A 20,616-nucleotide genomic window follows, 5' to 3' on the forward strand; every position below is an offset into this window, starting at 1 on the left:
ATCACATTTTCAATTGACTAAGTACAACACATAACATCACAAAGTAACTTTTTCACCAAACCTAGTCAGTGTTTCATCTAGAAATACCTTTCATATAAAGTAATTGCCTTTCACAATGGCATGCTGATTCTCTTCTCATTTGTTTAAATACATTTGACCATCACTTAATCGAACTTAATGGTTAATCACATAACCGTTTGGTAAACGTATAGATTTTAAACTGGTTTGTCTACTATAAATGGATTTTGAGAACTACAGAAATAAAATGTGTGCTTGTAAAGTATAAACATCTAAATGACATGTATGATACATGATAACAATACATAATGACTACTCGTTATTGCTAATTGATTTCACATAGTGGTCACCATATAAAAGGGTGTGTGTGAACACTTACAATTTATTTCAATCTCCCCAGCAGGATGAGAGAGGAAGAAATCAAAGAGTTCGTGGACAAGGGGCCCGTCAGAGAGGTGGGCATGGGCCCCATCAAAGTGGTGGACATCAGAGAGGGAGGCAGACGAACACCGTGGGGGAAACATCTCCATGTGCGCAGCTATTTCTGAAGATGGTGTGGTAGGACGTATGACATTACTTGGATCCTACAACTCTGCACATCTCATTGTGTTGAGCAGGCATGTCAAGGTGAAGTGGTTACCTATGTCATTCTGTTGAGCAGGCATGTCAAGGTGAAGTGGTTACCTACGTCATTGTGTTGAGCAGGCATGTCAAGGTGAAGTGGTTACCTATGTCATTCTGTTGAGCAGGCATGTCAAGGGGAAGTGGTTACCTATGTCATTGTGTTGAGCAGGCATGTCAAGGTGAAGTGGTTACCTATGTCATTGTGTTGAGCAGGCATGTCAAGGGGAAGTGGTTACCTATGTCATTGTGTTGAGCAGGCATGTCAAGGTGAAGTGATTACATATGTCATTGTGTTGAGCTGGCATGTCAAGGTGAAGTGGTTACATATGTCATTGTGTTGAGCAGGCATGTCAAGGGGAAGTGGTTACCTATGTCATTGTGTTGAGCAGGCATGTCAAGGTGAAGTGGTTACATATGTCATTGTGTTGAGCTGGCATGTCAAGGTGAAGTGGTTACCTATGTCATTGTGTGGGACAATGTCAGGTTTCACCATGCAGAGGTGGTTCAGGCATGGTTTCGGGCCCATCCCTGATTTGTGACCTTATACCTGCCCCCATACACTCCTTTCCTCAACCATATTGAGGATTTTTTGGGGGCATGGAGGTGGAAGGTTGAGCGAATAACAAGACTGTGCAAAACTGTCATCAAGGCAAAGGTTGGCTACTTTGAAGAATCTAAAATATATTTTGATTTGTTTAACATTTTATTTGGTTACTACATGATATTTCATAGTTTTGATGTCTTCACTATTCTACAATGTAAAAAATAGTCCAACAAATTAAGAAAAACCCTCAAATGAGTAGGTGTGTCCAAACTTTTGACTGGTACTGTATGGGAATGTGTGTGTGTGTGTGTCCAGGCTAATACTCCTGCGGGTGCAGCTGATAGTGTCCTCTGCTCTGAGGGAATGGCCACTTCCACTGGCTTCCAGGGTAAAACGGCATCACCCATCTCTGTCCTTAAGCTTTCTACCTCCTACAGCGGTATAAGGCACTGCATCTCAATGTTAGAGGCGTCACTACAGACAATGGTTCGATTCCAGGCTGTATCACAACCGGCCGTGATTGGGAGTCCCATAGGGCAGCGCCCAATTGGCCCAGTGTTGTTAGGCCGTCGTTGTAAATAAGAATTTGTTTTTAACTGACTTGCCTAGTTACATAAATTAAATAAACAAATATCCTGCATCTGTGACCTCATTTCCTATTTCCTCAGACATGCAGAAACACCCTGTGACCACAGCATCGTTTCATTTGCAGTTGTTCAATTAGCCTTAAAACAGCCCTGTCATTTTATCCATGTATTCAACATCACAGTTCACTCTGTAGCACACAGAGCCCTACTGTTCACCTCAGTGAATATTTCAAACAGTGTGTGCCAATAAATGTATTAGCCTATGAATAAAAAATACAAACTTAAAATCTGAACTTTATTTGTCCCCAAAAGTAAATTACACATCTGTATTCTTTAAGACAAAATTGGACAGTCGCTATACATAGTGTCATATAATAACCATTCGAACGTACAGTGACTTTTATGAAGAATATTGAATCATGTCTTGACAATACCCATGAGTGCCATTCTTCAATATGAATAAGGGCTTTGAATGGTAAATGAGGTTACCATGCCAACCCCTTGTCTTATATGATATCAAATACATGGAGAAATGTTCTCCCAGTAACGGTTGTTGCTGCCAGACTTAAACAATGCAAAACACACTAATTAATTCATAAATTAGCTAATCGATCAAAGGGAAATTACTTTCATCCCCTTGAGCTTGTGACAGAAGAATAATTTTGAAAGGGGCCCTCCGCATTTAGTCTATCAGGACTCCTTATGCATATGAATGTTTTACAGTAATACAGAACATTTTCTTCTGCTAAAAGATAATGTACTCATTCTTTTAGGCTTACTTAATTTGTGTTAAACCATCTTTTGCAGTTCTTACTGATAGTACTGCAAGTTTCATTCGTCAATCATAGACAGAGAATAATACACCCTCATTGTAATATATTCTCAAAGTCTGAAATGGTTCTATAGATAGACACAGAAAAAGACCCCCACATCAGCATGATGATAATGATAGAATTAGTGTATGACCAGCCTAATTAGAAATAGAAAATGTACTCTTAAGTTTTAAAATCACTTTATAGAATCAATCCACAATGGGGTTATATTCCTCTAATTTCAGTTTCCTTTTTTAAAATGATCTCCTCTATTTGATGTTTCATTAGAAAATAATGACTTTCCAAAGCAGAATCTCTTTGATGAAGCAATTAACCACAACCAGGAAGAGAGAGCATTATGTGAATTTCAACAGCAAAACTCAAAGGACAGTCACTCATCTGAACTTGTTTAGCTATGTTTAAATTTAGATTAGATTACCATTCTCAAACAGTCATTTTGCAGGATGTTAATTCTCCCCTTTCACTCAAAAATATTCTGCAGCAGTAATATATGTCAGCATGTTTACAATATAGTATGTAAAATATATCCATGCTATATTGGCAAACTACAGTTATTCTTCCTAATGTACAGTAAATCATAAGATTTTCTAGTCTCCCACTAAAAATGAAATTCTAGCATGAAGTGAAATTCTGTATAAAGAGATTGAGAATCAAATAGAGCTATAATTCTGTCAGACAAATGGGGTTAAATGTTCCTCTAGCTAGCAAGATTTAACACACACACACACACACACACACACACACACACACACACACACACACACACACACACACACACACACACACACACACACACACACACACACACACACACACACACACACACACACACACACACACACACACACACACACACACACACACACACACACAGCTTAAATGCTTTATATAAACAGAACATTTGGTTTTCAATTAATTCTTGATGAAGCAGTGAAAAATCATCATCTTGATTATGTTGTTTAATCCCCCTAAAAGAGAAACAACAAGGAGAGAGATGGAGATTATTTTTAATCCAGGGAGCCGCTTAGCAAAAACAATAGCATGACCAAGGGGACACACCGAGGGATGCAAATATGGATACATTTTGTCTGCCAAATATAACAAAGAGAAACAACATGCGGAAGCTGTCTGTGCAATCTGTGAAAGGCTTTTAGGGAATGGAGGAAAAATGAAATATAGATTGAAAACCATCTACGTGATTACATTTACCCTGAAAGGCTGAGACAGATGTCTTCGAGCTTATATTAATCAATACAAAACTATAAAGCATGATGATAATCTAATCACTGCATTACCATGTTAGCTCTCCACATTGGAAAACTGGTGTTACAAAAGCCAATATGAATATAGGCCAAACCAGGATACAAATATGGCATTTTTGTAATTTTGGTTAATGTTCATGCTAAAATTATATTTGTTAGGCATTGTTTTCATATGTATCTAACACAGCAAACAACATCTGCTTAGCTTGAATGATCAACACTATATATATATATATAATGGCTTATCTCGGGCCAAAACCGGACGACGCTGAGCCAATTGGGACTCCCAAACATGGCAGGATGTGATGCAACCTGGATATAATGCTATAACATATGTTCAGACTGTTTAGACTCAGGTCTATTCACTAATAGATACTCTCAACTTTTTAACCAAGACACCCTGTGCTTTCCCAACTCCCATCCTATCACAGTCATGCCATTTTGCTGCTGGTTGACTGTCTCTCACTGCTGAGGATGTCAGGCCTTCCCCCTCCCTCTACAGAGTGTCCTCATCAGAGCGGAATGAACCTGGCGCTGACACTAATAAAGAATACCATCTGTGCCTGGCAGGCGGAAGGAAAGAGGCGAGTGAACCAATGAACTTCTCTGTAGCATCGTTTCTCTCACCCCATGCCACTGGCTCCCCTGAGCTCTGTCATGATGAAAGGGGAAGAGTGTTGCAGGGGTAATTAAATTCCAGCAGGGGTCAGAGGCGACCCCGATAGCACTGTCTGTAACAGGGTCAGCAGAGACAATATGACTGAGGTTTAGAAATGCCAAAGAGACTAATTGTGGAAAAAGCATTATCTTCAAATCGCTCCATCTCTCAGACTATCACATAGAGTTCAACAATATGCGTACTGTACTCAACAGTACCTATGGGGATGAAAATAGCCCCCTGGTCTCATGTAGTGGAGAGGTGAAGTTGTATTATCATACACTTTATCTCTGAGAGAAGACTTGTAGTCATTTTTTTAATGTTTATATAATTTGTATCTACATCTGTGTTCATTGCGCCTTTTTTATTTTCTGTATGGTTGAGAATCCACTTTCAGCTTCAAATTGTACCTCTTGAGTGGCACAATGGTATGAGGCAGACACCCTGGTTCGAATCCAGACTGTATCACAACCAGCTGTGATTGGGAGTCTCATAGGCCGACACTCAGTTGGCCCAGTGTTGCCCGGTGTAAGCCGTCAGTTGTAAATAAGAATTTGTTCGTAACTGACTTGCCTTGTTATAAAGGTCAAACAAATGTGGAATTATGATGCGAGTCTGTGATAATGTATTGACAAATATATTTATAACAAACCCTCTTCTGTTTGTGGCATTGCCACCTGCTGGTTTACATTGCCTCTCACAACCATACTTCACTCCACAATTAGTTTTACGAGATTACGCATCTCGAATACACCGAGGATGGTTGACTGGATTGTGGACCGCCAAGGCTGGGGAAAAAAGACTACGAGCACGAGTCTGTGAAGTAAGATATAAATTTAACCGATGACAAAATGTATTCAAGAAAGTTTACAATACCATTTATTTAAGTTAAATAAATGTTTGGCTCGTAATGTAATTTGGCTTTACAGCCACTGTAAGAGACTGTCATGACATTAGCTATGGTGGCTAGGTATGTAAAAGTTAGCTGTGGTAGCCTAACGTTAGCTACAATCGCAATGGAAATTGTATACCTAGCAACACTAACGTTATGTTTATCAAAACCAATCGATTATGGGGCACAGGGGCAGCTATTGTGAGAACTGGGTCGGCCTAAGTACGTGTCGTAGCCTAAATAATTAATATTATACTGTTTATTGGTTATGTGAATGAAAATGCCATCGAGCTGCAAAGCACATTGAATTGAATGACGCCACACACACAGGGCGCATTCGATTATGCTGAGCCGCAAGCCACGGGTCTATGCCCGGTACATGAAAGGGAGAAAGATGTGAGGGGGGAGTGATCTTTTCAATTCGAACAAAACTCTGCGCTGCTTGGTCATGTTTTCAACAAGTCAGCATGGTGCATAGTCCAGAAACAAACATATATTTTCTATCAAATATAAGTCTTATACTCTTAAATATACTCTTTTTCATTTATTAAAAGCAATCACTTTTACATGTGACCCTTTTTAATGTATTTTTTATTTCACCTTTATTTAACAAGGTTGAATAAACAAGATGAACAACAAGATAAAGCAAAGCAGTTCGACACATACAACAAAACAGTTCAAATCAAAATCAAAGTTTATTTATCACGTGCCGAATACAACAGGTGTTGACAACAGGTGTTACAGTGAAATGCTTACTTACAGGCTCTAACCAATAGTGCGGAGAGAGAAAAAGTGTGTGTGTGTGTGTGTAGGTAAGTAAAGAAATAAAACAACAGTAAAAAGACATTTGAAAATAAGAGTAGCAAGCCTACAGTATATCACAAAAGTGAGTACGCCCCTCACATTTGTATAAATATTTGAGTATATCTATCTCTTCATGTGACAACACTGAAGAAATGACACTTTGCTACAATGTAAAGTAGTGAGTGTACCGCTTGTATAACAGTGTAAATTGGCTGTCCCCTCAAAATAACTCAACACACAGCCATTAATGTCTAATCCGCTGGCAACAAAAGTGAGTACACCCAAGGTGAAAATGTCCAAATTAGCCATTTCCCTCCCTGGTGTCATGTGACTTGTTAGTGTTACAAGGTCTCAGGTGTGAATGGGGAGCAGGTGGGAAATAACCACTCCAAGGCTCAGAGCTAGTGACATTTGAAATGCTATTAGCACACGCTAACTAGCTAGCCATTTCACTTCGGTTACACCAGCCTCATCTCGGAGTTGATAGGCTTGAAGTCATAAACAGCAACACAAAGAAAGTGCTGTTTGAATGCTTACGGCCTGCTTCTCCCTACCACCGCTCAGTTAGATTTACATTTACATTTACATTTAAGTCATTTAGCAGACGCTCTTATCCAGAGCGACTTACAAATTGGTGCATTTTCACCTTATGACATCCAGTGGGACAGTCACTTAACAATAGTGCATCTAAAACTTAGGGGGGTGGGGTGAGAGGGATTACTTAACCTATCCTAGGTATTCCTTAAAGAGGTGGGGTTTCAGGTGTCTCCGGAAGGTGGTGATTGACTCCGCTGTCCTGGCGTCGTGAGGGAGTTTGTTCCACCATTGGGGGCCAGGGCAGCGAACAGTTTTGACTGGGCTGAGCGGGAGCTGTACTTCCTCAGTGGTAGGGAGGCGAGCAGGCCAGAGGTGGATGAACGCAGTGCCCTTGTTTGGGTGTAGGGCCTGATCAGAGCCTGGAGGTATCTTGAGGTGCCGTTCCCCTCACAGACTCCATAGAGCAAGCACCATGGTCTTGTCAACAGCGGATGGGATGCTTCAACTGGAAGCCAGTGGAGAGGTGAACGGATTAGCGGGGTGACGTGAGAGAACTTGGGAAGGTTGAACACCAGACTGTATGGCTGAGAATCCACTTTCGTTCTGGATGAGTTGAAGGGGTTTAATGGCACAGGCAGGGAGCCCAGCCAACCAGCTGAGTTGCAGTAATCCAGACGGGAGATGACAAGTGCCTGGATTAGGATTTGCGTAACTGACTTGCCTTGTTGTGAGGCAGGGTCGATACTCTGCGGATGTTGTAGAGCATGAACCTACAGGAACATCTGCCAAGGGTTGGGGAAAAAGAATACACTGATGACAAAATGTATTCAAGAAAGGCCACCGCCTTGATGTTAGTTGAGAACGACAGGGTGTTGTCCAGGATCACGCCAAGGTTCTTGGCGCTCTGGGAGGAGGACACAATGGAGTTGTCAACCGTGATGTATTCAAGAGATCATGGAATGGGCAGTCCTTCAGCCCGGGAGGAAGAGCAGCATTAGCTCTGGTGCCGAGGTTCAGCTTGAGGTGGTGATTAGTCATCCACACTGATATGTCTGCCAGACATGCAGAGTTATGTTTATCGCCACCTGGTCATCAGAAGGGGGAAAGGAGAAGATTAATTGTGTGCCTAAGTCTGCATAGCAATGATAAGAGAGACCATGTGAGGTTATGACAGAGTCAAGTGACTTGGTGAATGAGCGAGAATAGGAGAGGGCCAAGAACAGAGCCCTGGGGGACACCAGTGGTGAAAGGGCGTGGTGAGGGGAGACAGATTCTCGCCACGCCACCTGGTAGGAGCGACCTGTCAGGTAGGACGCAATCTATCAAGCGTGGGCCGCGCCGGAGATGCCCAACTCGGAGTATTTATTTATTGCCACCTTATTTAACAGGGTGGAGAGGAGGATCTGATGGTTCACAGTATCGAAGGCAGCAAGATAGATCTAGAAGGATGAGAGCAGAGGAGAGAAGTTAGCTTTAGCAGTGCGGAGCGCCTCCAGGTGATACAGAGGAGAGCAGTCTCAGTTGAATGACTAGTCTTGAAACCTGACTGATTTGGATCAAGTAAAGGTCATTCAGAGAAAGAGATAAGAGGGAGAGCTGGTATATCCAAAAGGACAGCACGTTCAAGAGTTTTGGAGAGAAAAGAAAGAAGGGATACTGGTCTGTAATTGTTGACATCGGAGGGATCAGTGTAAATTTTTTCAGAAGGGGTGCAACTCTCAGCTCTCTTGAAGACGGAAGGGACGTACACCCAACGGTCAGGGATGAGTTGATGAGCAGGTGAGGTTAGTGGAGAAGGTCTCCGGAAATGGTCTGGAGAAGAGAGGTGGGGATAGGGTCAAGCGGGCAGGTTGTTGGGCGGCCGGCCGTCACAAGACGCGAGATTTCATCTGGAGAGAGAGGGGAGAAAGAGGTCAGAGCACAGGGTAGGGCAGTACTAAGATACTTGTATGCTTAGTCAGATTATACGCAACACAGGACACGCTAGATAATATCAAGTAATATCATCAACCATGTGTAGTTAACTAGTGATTATGATGGTTTTCATGATGGTTTTCATAAGATACGTTTTTAATGCTAGCTAGCAACTTACCTTGGCCCTACTGCATTCGCGTAACAGGCAGTCTCCCTGTGGAGTGCAACAAGAGAGAGGCAGATCGTTATAGCGTTGGACTAGTTAACTGTAATGTTGCAAGATTGGATCCCCCGAGCTGACAAGGTGAAAATCTATTAGTTCTGCCCCTGAACGAGGCAGTTAACCCACCATTCCTAGGCGGTCATTGAAAATAAGAATGTGTTCTTAACGGACTTGCGTAGTTAAATAAAGATTAAATAAAGCTGTAAAAAAAAAAAACTGCCAAATCGGTGCCCCAAAATACCGATTTCCGATTGTTATGAAAACTTGAAATAGGCCCGAATTAAGCGGCCATTCCGATTAATCGGTCGACCTCTAGTACAGGCACAGTGATTGGTAAGCTGCTCAGACAGCTGATACTTAAAGTTAGAGAGGGAGATATGACTCCAGCTTCGGAGATTTTTGCAATTCGTTCCAGTCATTGGCAGTAGAGAACTGGATGGAAAGGCGGCCAAAGTAAGTGTTGGCATTAGGGATGACCAGTGAGCTGAGATAAGGCGGGGCTTTACCTAGCAAAGACTTATAGATGACCTGGAACCAGTGGGTTTGGCGGCTGATATGTAGTGAGGGCCAGCCAACGAGAGCATACAGGTCGCAGTAGTGGGTAGTATATGGGGCTGTGGTGACAAAACGGATTCCACTGTGATAGACTACATCCAGTTTGCTGAGTAGTGTTGGGGGCTATTTTGTAAATTACATCGCCGAAGTCAAGGATCGGTAGGATAGTCAGTTTTACGAGGGTATGTTTGGTGGCATGAGTGCTTTGTTGCGAAATAGGAAGCCGATTCTAGATTTAATTTTGGATTGGAGATGCTTAATATGAGTCTGGAAGGAGAGTTTACAGTCTAACCAGACACCTAGGTATTTGTAGTTGTCCACATATTCTAGGTCAGAACCGCCCAGAGTAGTGATGCTAGTCGGGCAGGCGGGTGTGGGCAGCAATCGGTTGATGAGGATGCACTTAGTTTTACTAGCATTTAAAAGCAGTTGGAGACCACGGAAGGAATGTTGTATGGTGTTGAAGCTCGTTTGGAGGTTTATTAACACAGTGTCCAAAGAAGGGCCAGATGTATACAAAATGGTGTCGTCTGCGTAGAGGTGGATCAGAGAATCACCAGCAGCAAGAGCGACATCATTGATATATACAGAGAAAAGAATCGGCCTGAGGATTGAACCCTGTGGCACCCCCATAGAGACTGTCAGAGGTCCGGACAACAGGCCCTCCGATTCGAAACACTGAACTCAATCTGAGAAGTAGTATGTGAACCAGGTGAGACAGTCATTTGAGAAACCAAGGCTATTGAGTCTGCCGATAAGAAAGCAGTGATTGACAAAGTCGAAAGCCTTGGCCAGGTCAATGAAGACGGCTGCACAGTATCTTTTATCGATGGCGGTGATATCGTTTAGGACCTTGAGCGTGGCTGAGGTGCATCCATGACCAGCTCGGAAACCAGATTGCATAGTGGATATTGTAGTGATCCATATAGCTCACATAACCGTGGTTGCGTACGTAACCTTTGTTTCTAATGTTTGGTATACTCAGTGTATACAGTCATACCCGATTCGGAGTATGGGGGGGTCGTCCAAGTAGGGAAAACATTTAATCACAGGTAAGACATTTAAAGCACCCGATTACATTTGAATGAATTCTTCCATAAATACTCATGTAGAAGTGGACAAAAAGTGACTTTTTGGACCTGAATGACAAAACATTCAAGAGATAAAGGTGCTCAAAGTTGACCCAATTTGCATACCTCGCTATACCATGAGACTTCATCACTGGAAAAGATTAACGGTTTATATTATTTGACAAACAGCATTGTCAAACTATTTTATAATTTCAGGAGTGAAAAAAAATGTACAAACGTGTTACTTTTTTAACCTGTAGTGTCAATGATCTAAAAACAGAAAAACACATTTTAAGAAATCATGTTCGCATGTGTTGGAGCTTAGACCCTATTTTACATCAGCAAAGTTTTTTGTTGTGGCTCCCGCTATCGGTTGAAACTTGAGACACAACATTCTCTTGAATACAGGGTGGGTGTTATGTCCCATGCTGAATAGCCATCATTTCTGAACAGGTTACCTATACATTTAACAACACAGCAGCTTTTCGGCATGTTCTGTTATTTCTCTCTCTCTCTCTATATATATATTATATATATATATTTCATGCCAGAAACTGCACGCTTTAGAAGACTAAATAGTTGTATTACTGCTTTTACAGGTGATATGCGAGAGGAAAAACATAACCCCTGTCATAAAAAAGAAAATCAATGAATATTTGGAGGGTAAGTTTAGATGGTTGCCAATGCTGCCTAGTGCAAATTCCAACTTGTGAACACATTGCTAACCTTTAACCTTGCTGACACAGAACGGTGCTATGTTCCCTTGCTGAGGGATACCAACAACAGCTTCCAGCCTGTGATTGGCTTGCCATGCCCATTGGAGGTGCATTTTAATTAGCAGGAATCTGCATTGGTCGGGAGTCCCATAGAGCCAATCATGACTGTGAAAGCTTTTGTGGGACCACTCAGTCCTTCTACACCATCATTTGAAATCATATTAATTCTCAATAACTTGGAGTATTGTTATTACAATTTACCCCTAATGGTGAAGGTACATAAGGCTGTCAGAATTTAGATATGATTTCATTGTTTTAGCACTATCCAGAGTTTTTAAACTCTGGCGAGCGACAATGCGACAATAAATCAGCACAATTTACTTTTTGGTTTGCTGACGTCTTTCAGCTGACATTGGGATCATGTATACAGTGCCAATTTTGATACAAAAAAAGAGTAATGTACAATACAGCGAACAAGGCTTTTGTGGTAAGTGCATGGAGGCCGCCATCTGTATGCACCTCCACTATTCTATGTCTCTAAATGTTACAAGCCAGTAACTGTTTGTCTTCCAGGCAGATGAGTTCCACAGACTAAGGAGAACTCCACCCAGGGATCAGGCAGAGTATTTCCACCGTATTCTCAAATCTGACCCTGTGTGGGGAGGTGAGTGAACAGAATAATAATAACGACAGTGGGCAAATTACCATGATTGGGATTAAATAAAACAGCATTTGGGTCCCAAAGGGAACAGACATAGTACAGTGTATATTATCTGAGTGATCCCTATTGTCAGGGAGATTGCACATGATATGGCGCATCCTTGGGCAGAGTACTGGGACTTCCTGGATAGCTTCATTGACCTGTCTACAGAGGAGGGACTGAGGAGGTTGGAGGAGTATCTGGATAGGAAGGACCAGACTGAGCGTTCCCTAGAAGTATATGGGAAGACAGAGGGGACTGGTGCTGGATTTAAAACATCAAACCCTCCAAAGGTAAGAACTTCCATAGCAAACCTTAGAAACATTGATTGTATGTGATAACATCGTATTATTAAATGCTTAAAATTATAGTGGGAAATTCCCCCAATTCATCATGTGGTTGATGTCATTCCAGAGGAGCAGAACCAGAGCCATGTCCTGATCAACAACACCCTGAATGACAGAATGTCTCCATCACAAAGGAGAAAAGTTCCCAGTCTTCTGTGTGTAAACTCCTGCCAGAGTTTGAGAAATCTAGCCTAAAGGATGGCTCTGTCCAAGTGGAGGACCAGGAGGAGGTAAAGAGTGTTGAGGGCCGTCTGGCTCCCTCTGTACCCAGGAAAGAGGAACTGGACCTGGGGGGTGACAGTTTCTGGAGGACCTGGGAGGGGAGTCAGGTGAAGAGGCAGGTGGAGGAGCTCTCCAACTCCAGCTCAGAGGAGTATCTGACAGCAGACGAGGGCTCAGACTCTTGAGTGCCCAGGTAGTCCCCGAGACGGGAGAAGAGAAAGTAGAGGCTCAGGATCCTCTACCACATCTTACAAATCCATTAAGGGAGACTCTTCGAAAGAAACAATTCTGACAACCGACACCCCTACAAAACGAAGACTGGAACTGTTCATGGACGGGTAAGTCTATATTTACTGTAACAGTAAATTATATCAGTCAACCTGTCAAAACGATCTGCTGCATTTGTTTTGGTAACCCAAGGACGTGTTAACCAATGTTCTTTGAATTTTTCTTGCAGGGAATCTCCCACCAAGTTAGACAATGAGGTCCTGTCTGCAATGAATAACATGGAGATTGACCCTGAAACCCCTGCATTACTAAGTGGAGGAACACCATTATGGCCTATCCCTCTTCACAGTGGCTAAGGTGAGTTAGATACCTATTCCGTTTCTTTATGCTGTGTCAACAGACTTATACCTGTATTGTCTTCGATGCTCCAGGTGGTTCATTCTGCTGATGTTGTGTATTTCCAGGCCGACAAGGAGGAAAAGCTTGACTGGGACACAAAACTGTTCTCCCAGCAGGCTCAGCTTTTGCAGCCCAGGCCCCCACACTCCTGCTCAGAGCTGTTGCACCCAGACCATCCTCTGCAGGACCCTCTTCCGCTCCCTAAGCTGGCACAGGGAAACCACAAGAAAACAGGATGTCACGTCCCAGGATCTGAAGGTGGTGTTGCACATACAAAAGGGAAAGTTGGCCAACATCCTGCACCACCACAGCAGGTCCATAGTCTAACAACTGACTTTATAACCCAGGCAGTGCTTATTTTACCCTTGTGCTGGTTTCCATTTGTACAACTCTTTAGGCTGTTCTATGCAAGGCACTGCTCCACTTAACACTATTTACTTATCAGGTAGCTATTCAACAGCACTAATGCTGCCTGCCTCTACATGCATGTCCTCAATGCAAGCATTCTCTTCTGGCGGATAGCATAGCTACAGATTACACTTTCAACTTGAAGTTACCTAATGGTGTACACTTTTCCCAGTGCCTATGTAATGTGTGTGTATACAAGATGTTTTATACATTAAATGCTCAAATAATGCTTTTGTATTGTTAATCACTATTACCTTATTCCAGAGATACATTTGGAGAGTTTTAAATTGTTTTAATTTATACCTATACACAAGAATGATTATGGCTGTATTCAGAACCGTTTATTCATAAAATGTAATAAGCATGATCAAATAAATCAATTTATAATCAATAGATACTGTAAAGGACATTATTTCAAATGTTTTTCCATACAAAACTCGTCAAAAGAAAGTTTTGCCCACGTTGGGAATCAATCTTGTCGAGGAGAAATGTTTGCTTCAAATGATGTGGCAGCAGAAGGTCAGGTTACATGGGGTCAACCAATAGTGGTGGAGTGTCAGGTACGGGTAAGTTTTTCAGGAGTCACAAAGCCAGAGTCGCCCGTCCTCAGTCCCACCCTGCCACTCGGTCTGATGGTGATCCAGGTGATGCTGCCGTTATTCAGGCCCAGCCGCCGCCAACCTTCTGGGGGAAACTGCAGAGCCTTGGATCAACCAAGAGAAACCGTTCCATATTGTAAGAACATTTGCCCTCACAATCAATGCCTAAAGAAATGTCCCTATTAAAAACATTACCATAGGAAACCAGGACCTTGGACTAGATTATTAGAAACTGCTGAGCATCAACTAGTAGATTATACAGAGCATATCATCTTTGTTTTTCTCACCTTTACAGTAATCAATGAATTTCTTGAATGTTCACCTCACTGAGGACAATCACTCACTATGCATTAGCTGAGCTATGCTCTGCTTGTGAAAAGAGATGCAACTCCATTCCTAGGGTGTTGTTGATTGACGTGAGGCACTGACCTGCACACAAAGTAGTGAAAAACATTTGTGTGGCAGACAAGGATCTTACATCTGTCCTCTGCTTGCTGTCTGCACGGTGGATGTAGCGACGGAAGGCTACCTCGATCCGAGCTCCATCTTCATGATACTGCAAAAACCAAAGAACCAGTACAGGGTGTAAGGGAAAGTTATGACATATCTAATTTTGCACAGTGCTTAACACAGATTGCTTTGAATCTCAAGAGCTAAATATATTGTATCTCACAAGAGAAAGGTGAAGTGGGTAATTGCATCTATCTCTGGGATTAAGCACAGCCATCACTCAACACAGTCAGATTTCCAGGTGGCACAGGCTCAATAGGAGCATTCTCTCTAAGCAGGTCAGCTCACTTGATCCAACTTTAATGCAGAGAGAAACAGACCAGTTCAATGGTTAGGACACTTCAGACTGGAGGCTTAGAATGAGTGGTGTCCTGTTTGAATGAAATTAGAGTTTAATGTTGAGATTCAGTACAAAAAGTTTGTTAGCATCAGCTAGCCAGCCAACCCACCTGCCTTGTTGCTGCTGGTATGCTAAAGTAGCATACGTGCTAGTTAGGTAGAAAATGACACAACCGCAGTGATTTATCATCACTTTGTTTGACGTGTTGATATCTGACCTGTGATATCTTGTCTGTATTTCGTTTAGTTAGCTAGTCCCTACCATTACGAAGTATCAACTCGACCTGAGATGATTGAAGTTGGTTCATGATGATGTCTCCATCAGTAACCTAAAAAGGGAGTAGCTAACTTGCGTCGTCATCGAGCATCAAATGGAATAAACCATGGCCACGGTTCTGTTGGCTGGGATTGGAGAGCACACTTAACTGGGTAGCCATTTGATAAGCTGTACAGGATACTTATGGCTTGGGGGTAAAAGCTGTTTAGAAGCCTCTTAGACCTAGACTTGACGCTCCAGGAACCGCTTGCTGTCCAGTAGCAGAGAGAACAGTCTATGACTAGGGTGGCTGGGCTTTCCTCTGACACTGCCTGGTATAGAGGTCCTGGATGGCAGGAAGCTTGGACCCAGTGATGTACTGGGTCGTACACACTACCCTCTGTAGTGCCTTGCGGTCGGAGGCCGAGCAGTTGCCAAACCAGACAGTGGTGCAACTCGTCAGGACGCTCTCGATGGTTCAGCAGTAAAACCTTTTGAGGATTTGAGGATCCATGCCAAATCTTTTCAGTATCCTGAGGGGGAATAAGTTTTGTCGTGCCCTCTTCACGACAGTCTTGGTGTGCTTGGACCATGTTAGTTTGTTGGTGATGTGGACGCCAAGGAACTTGAAGCTCTCAACCTGCTCCACTACTGCCCCGTCGATGAGAATGGTGGCGTGCTCGGTCCTCCTTTTCCTGTCGTCCACAATCATCTCCTTTGTCTTCATCACGTCGAGGGAGAGGTTGTTGTCCTTGCACCACACGGTCAGGTCTCTGACCTCCTCCCTATAGTCTTGTCATTGTTGGTGATCAGGCCTACCACTGTTGTGTCATCGGCAAACTTAATGATGGTGTTGGAGTCGTGCCTGGCCATGCAGTCATGAGTGACAGGGAGAACAGGACGGGACTTAGCACTCACCCCTGAGGGCCCTCTGTGTTGAGGATCAACATGGCGGATGTGTTGTTACCTACCCTTACCACCTGGGGGCGGTACGTCAGGAAGTCCAGGATCCAATTGCAGAGGGAGATGTTTAGTCCCAGGGTACTGAGCTTATTGATGAGGGTGCTATGGTGTTGAACGCTGAGTTGTAGTCATTGAATATCATTCTCACATAGATGTTCCTTTTGTCCAGGTGCGAAAGGGCAGTGTGGAGTGCAATAGAGATTGCATCATCTGTTCTAGGGTTTTTGGGATAATGGTGTTGATGTGAGCCATGGCCAGCCTTTTAAAGCATTTCATGGCTACAGACGTGAATGCTACGGGTCGGTAGTCGTTTAGGCAGGATACCTTAGTGTTCTTGGCCACAGGGACTATGGTGGTCTGCTTGAAACATGTTGATCTCACTGATACGCTTGTCATCCAGCAGGAAAACAGACTCCTTCTCCTTGACAAATCAACAGTTTGACACATTCACAAACTGCACAGATACTACTAGTCTGTTTTCACTAGTATATTTCATGTTCAGAAGGACTTTGTTTACCTGCTGGATGACAGGCGTATCAGTGAGATCAACATGGCATCAGGATGCACCAAGAAGAAGACCCCCCAAGCTTTTAGTGACCCTTACAGTTCAACACCATTTGATTCCATACTAACACGGCAGTAATTCTCAATTCCATGATTAATTTCTGTTTGTAGGTGTCTGGCTTCCAGGATTGCTGGTCTCTGGAGAGATGTATCTATGGAGCAGGGACAAAGACTCCTTGAAGACAGGCAGCAATCCCAGAGTTGGAGCTAAGTGTCACTTTCTTGAAGATCCAATGGCAGGATGGCCAGTGTCAGGTGAGAATACTGGGAAAGACTTCTCAGGGTCAAAGGGTCAATACTTCCTCTCAAGCATTTATACCCCTATATACATTTATTTTCATAATACAATCAAAGAACTGTGTTCTCACATTTTTCATCTGGAACATAGTTGATTGTGATGTCTGTTTTTCCTGCAGTCCTTTGGGCTACAATGTACGCTGGGTCATCAAGACACCCCATGTCCTGCCTCACCCCACCCTGTCGCCCAGTGAAGTCCAGGGTGGTACTGGTCCCAGCCTTCTCCCACGAGGGCCTGCTGTTAGCCAAATTCCTGAACTGCCTCCCTTAATTTCCATCATAGGTACACTTAAACTATGACAGACGATAATTTGCAGATACATTCATTAAAATCCCTCAATGTGAGTTTCTGGATTTTTTCTTCTCATTTTGTCTGTCATAGTTGAAGTGGACCTATGATGAAAATTACAGGCCTCTCATCTTTTTAAGTGGGAGAACTTGCACAATTGGTGGCTGACTAAATACTTTTTTGCCCCACTGTACTTACCTTACTATACTTGTGATTACTTTTTGGGGACCAGAAATGAATTCCCATTCAAAATCCTATTTTCCCTAACCCCTAAACCTATCCCTTACCCTAATATTAACCCCTAATTCTAACCCTAACCCCTGAGCCTAAAATAGCCTTTTTACAAGTGAGGACCAGTAAAATGTCCTCACTTCACTGAATTTTAGTTGGTTTGCTATTCTTCTGATGACTTTTGGTACTCACAAGTATATTAAAAGGTGTACACACACACAATACAGGCCAGTGTGTTTATTGCTGTCTGTGTGTCCACTCCCTCCAGCCCCAGGTGTTGGGTGCCTGGTGCCCCTGTGCCAGGAGGGTGTCGCCAGGCAGCAGCTGTCAGAAGTGTGGACGGTGGTCTATGCCCAGGATATGCTGCTGCAGGGGGGCTGATACCTGAGGCCACTTGGCTGGCTTATCGACTGGGTGACTGGAAACTGCAGCCTCCCTGGGCCTGGCCTACACTACCTACTCCACAGATCACTGCGACTTCATCGGGTCAGTGTGCGTTTGTTCGTACATGTAAGAGCTACTAGCTCATCAGTTCACCACTGAGACATGTATATGGATTGTGGATTGTGATGAATAGGTTAATGAGATTTTGTGAGTTTCTGATGGCTGTTTGTTGCCACTAAAGTCTCAGGTGGAGGGAGCTACATCTCCCAGCTGCCCTTTGAGCATCTTTCATGGTCAGCTGCAGTCTCTACTGGGCAGGAAGGCCTGGTCAGAGGAGACCCATGGAGATGAGGATAACTACGAAAGCTTCACAGGTGTGTTGTGCCTGACGGTGGGTCTCACCTCCTCCATTCTACACTTTTCTTTTTGTCATCAGATCCTGAATGCGTCAGTCATGGCTGGGGTAGATATGTTATCTCAGCCCCTGGGTTCTCTGCTGAACTCAGCCAAAGACCTGTCCTCCTGCCTTCCTGCTCTCGTGCCTATGGGCCTGTACCTGCCTGCCCCTCCTCTCTGCTGCTCCCAACCTGCACACAACACACAGGTACTAAAGAGTATATCCACACCCAACTGGGGCGGTACTGAATCAATTGTCCACCACCATTCCCAACCTGAAATATTGAAATATCTAAAAACTGGAATTAAACCTGTAGGTGTCAATGCATACACTGGAAGGTCTTGTACAGTTGAAGTCGGAAGTTTCCATGCACTTAGGTTGGAGTCATTAAAACGTGTTTTTTCAACCACTCCACAAATGTCTTGCTAGCTAGCAACTTACCTTGGCTTCTTGCTGCCCTCGTGTAACAGGTAGTCAGCCTGCCATGCAGGCTCCTCATGGAGTGCAATGTAAGGCAGGTGGTTAGAGCATTGAACTAGTAACCGGAAGGTTGCAAAAACGAATCCCTGAGCTGACAAGGTAAAAATCTGTCGTTCTGCCCCTGAACAAGGCAGTTAACAAACTATAGTTTTGGCAAGTCGGTTGGGACATCTACTTTTTGCATGACACAAGTAATTTTTCCAACAATTGTTTACAGACAGATTATTTCACTGTATCACAATTCCACTGGGTCAGAAGTGTACATACACTTAATAGACTGTGCCTTTAAACAGCTGGAAAATTCCATAAAATTATGTCATGGCTTTAGAAACTTCTGATAGGCTAATTGCCATAATTTGAGTCAATTGGAGGTGTGCCTGTGGATGTATTTCAAGGCCTACCTTCAAACTCAGTGCCTCTTTGCTTGACATCATCGGAAAATCAAAAGAAAACACCCTCAGAAAAAAAGACCTCAGAAAAAAAGACCTCAGAAAAAATATTGTAGACTTCCACAAGTCTGGTTCATCCTTGGGAGCAATTTCCAAACATCTGAAGGTACCATGTTCATCTGCACAAACAATAGTACACAAGTATAAACACCATGGGACCACGCAGCCGTCATACCGCTCAGGAAGGAGACTCGTTCTGTCTCCTAGAGATGAACGTACTGTGGTGCAAAAAGTGCAAATCAATCCCAGAACAACAGCAAAGGACATTGTGAAGATGCTGGAGGAAACAGGTACAAAAGTATCTATATCCACAGTAAAACAAGTCCTATATTGACATAACCTGACAGGCCACTCAGCAAGAAAGAAGCCACTGCTCCAAAACTGCCATAAAAATGGCAGAATACGGTTTGCAACTGCACATAGGATAAAGATCGTACTTTTCGGAGAAATGTCCTCTGGTCTGATGAAACAAATAGAACTGTTTGGCCATAATGACCATAGTTATGTTTGGAGTAAAAAGGGGGAGGCTTGCAAGCTGAAGAACACCATCCCAACCTTGAAGCACGGGGGTGGCAGCATCATGTTGTGGGGGTGCTTTGCTGCAGGAGGGACTGGTGCACTTCACAAAATAGATGGCATCATGAGGGAGGACAATTATATGATAACTGGAAGCAACATCTCAAGACATCAGTCAGGAAGTTAAAGCTTGGTCGCAAATGGGTCTTCCAGATGGACAATGACCCCAAGCATACTTTCAAAGTTCTGGCAAAATGGCTTAAGGACAACAAAGTCAAGGTATTGGAGTGGCCTTCACAAAGCCCTGACCTCAATCCCATTGAAAATGTGTGGGCAGAACTGAAAAAGTGTGTGCGAGCAAGGAGGCCTTGCTCTGTCAGGAGGAATGGGACAAAATTCATCCAACTTATTGTGGGAGGCTTGTGGAAGGCTACCCAAAACGTTTGACGCAAGTTAAATAATTTAAAGGCAATGCTACCAAATACTAATTGAGTGTATGTAAACTTCTGATCCACTGGGAATGTGATGAAAGAAATAAAAGCTGAAATAAATCATTCTCTCTGTCACGTGCTTTAGGTCAGGGCGTGACTCGGGGGTGTTCTACTCGTTATATTTCTATGTGGGTGTTTTAGTATGGTTCTCAATTAGAGGCAGTTGATTTTTGTTGTCTCTAATTGGGGATCATATTTAAGTTGTCAATTGCCCCCTCCTGCATTGTGGGATATTGTTTTCAGTTAGTGTCCTATGTGCGTGCTGTACTGGATGTTTGTTTATTCTTTGTTGGTTTTGTGAAGTTTCACT

General features: G+C 43.2%; 2 long non-coding RNA genes across 4 annotated transcripts; both read left to right on the forward strand.

Moving 5' to 3' along the window:
- The first annotated feature begins 424 nt into the window (after positions 1-424).
- On the forward strand, positions 425-4,446 carry LOC123999564. Its single transcript, XR_006832482.1, has 3 exons — positions 425-576; positions 1,502-1,574; positions 4,300-4,446. It is a non-coding gene; the product is annotated as an uncharacterized LOC123999564 (long non-coding RNA).
- Positions 4,447-5,215: 769 nt separating this feature from the next.
- On the forward strand, positions 5,216-13,934 carry LOC123999904. 3 transcript variants are annotated; one of them, XR_006832508.1, is made up of 7 exons: positions 5,216-5,349; positions 11,121-11,184; positions 11,811-11,901; positions 12,032-12,230; positions 12,352-12,844; positions 12,964-13,091; positions 13,199-13,934. It is a non-coding gene; the product is annotated as an uncharacterized LOC123999904 (long non-coding RNA). The 3 variants fall into 3 exon arrangements; XR_006832510.1 differs by having other exon boundaries at positions 12,067-12,230; XR_006832509.1 differs by lacking the exon at positions 11,121-11,184 and having other exon boundaries at positions 5,254-5,349.
- The last annotated feature ends 6,682 nt before the right edge of the window (positions 13,935-20,616 follow it).

This window comes from Oncorhynchus gorbuscha, linkage group LG16 (assembly GCF_021184085.1).
Source record: "Oncorhynchus gorbuscha isolate QuinsamMale2020 ecotype Even-year linkage group LG16, OgorEven_v1.0, whole genome shotgun sequence".
Taxonomy (NCBI): Eukaryota; Metazoa; Chordata; class Actinopteri; order Salmoniformes; family Salmonidae; genus Oncorhynchus; species Oncorhynchus gorbuscha.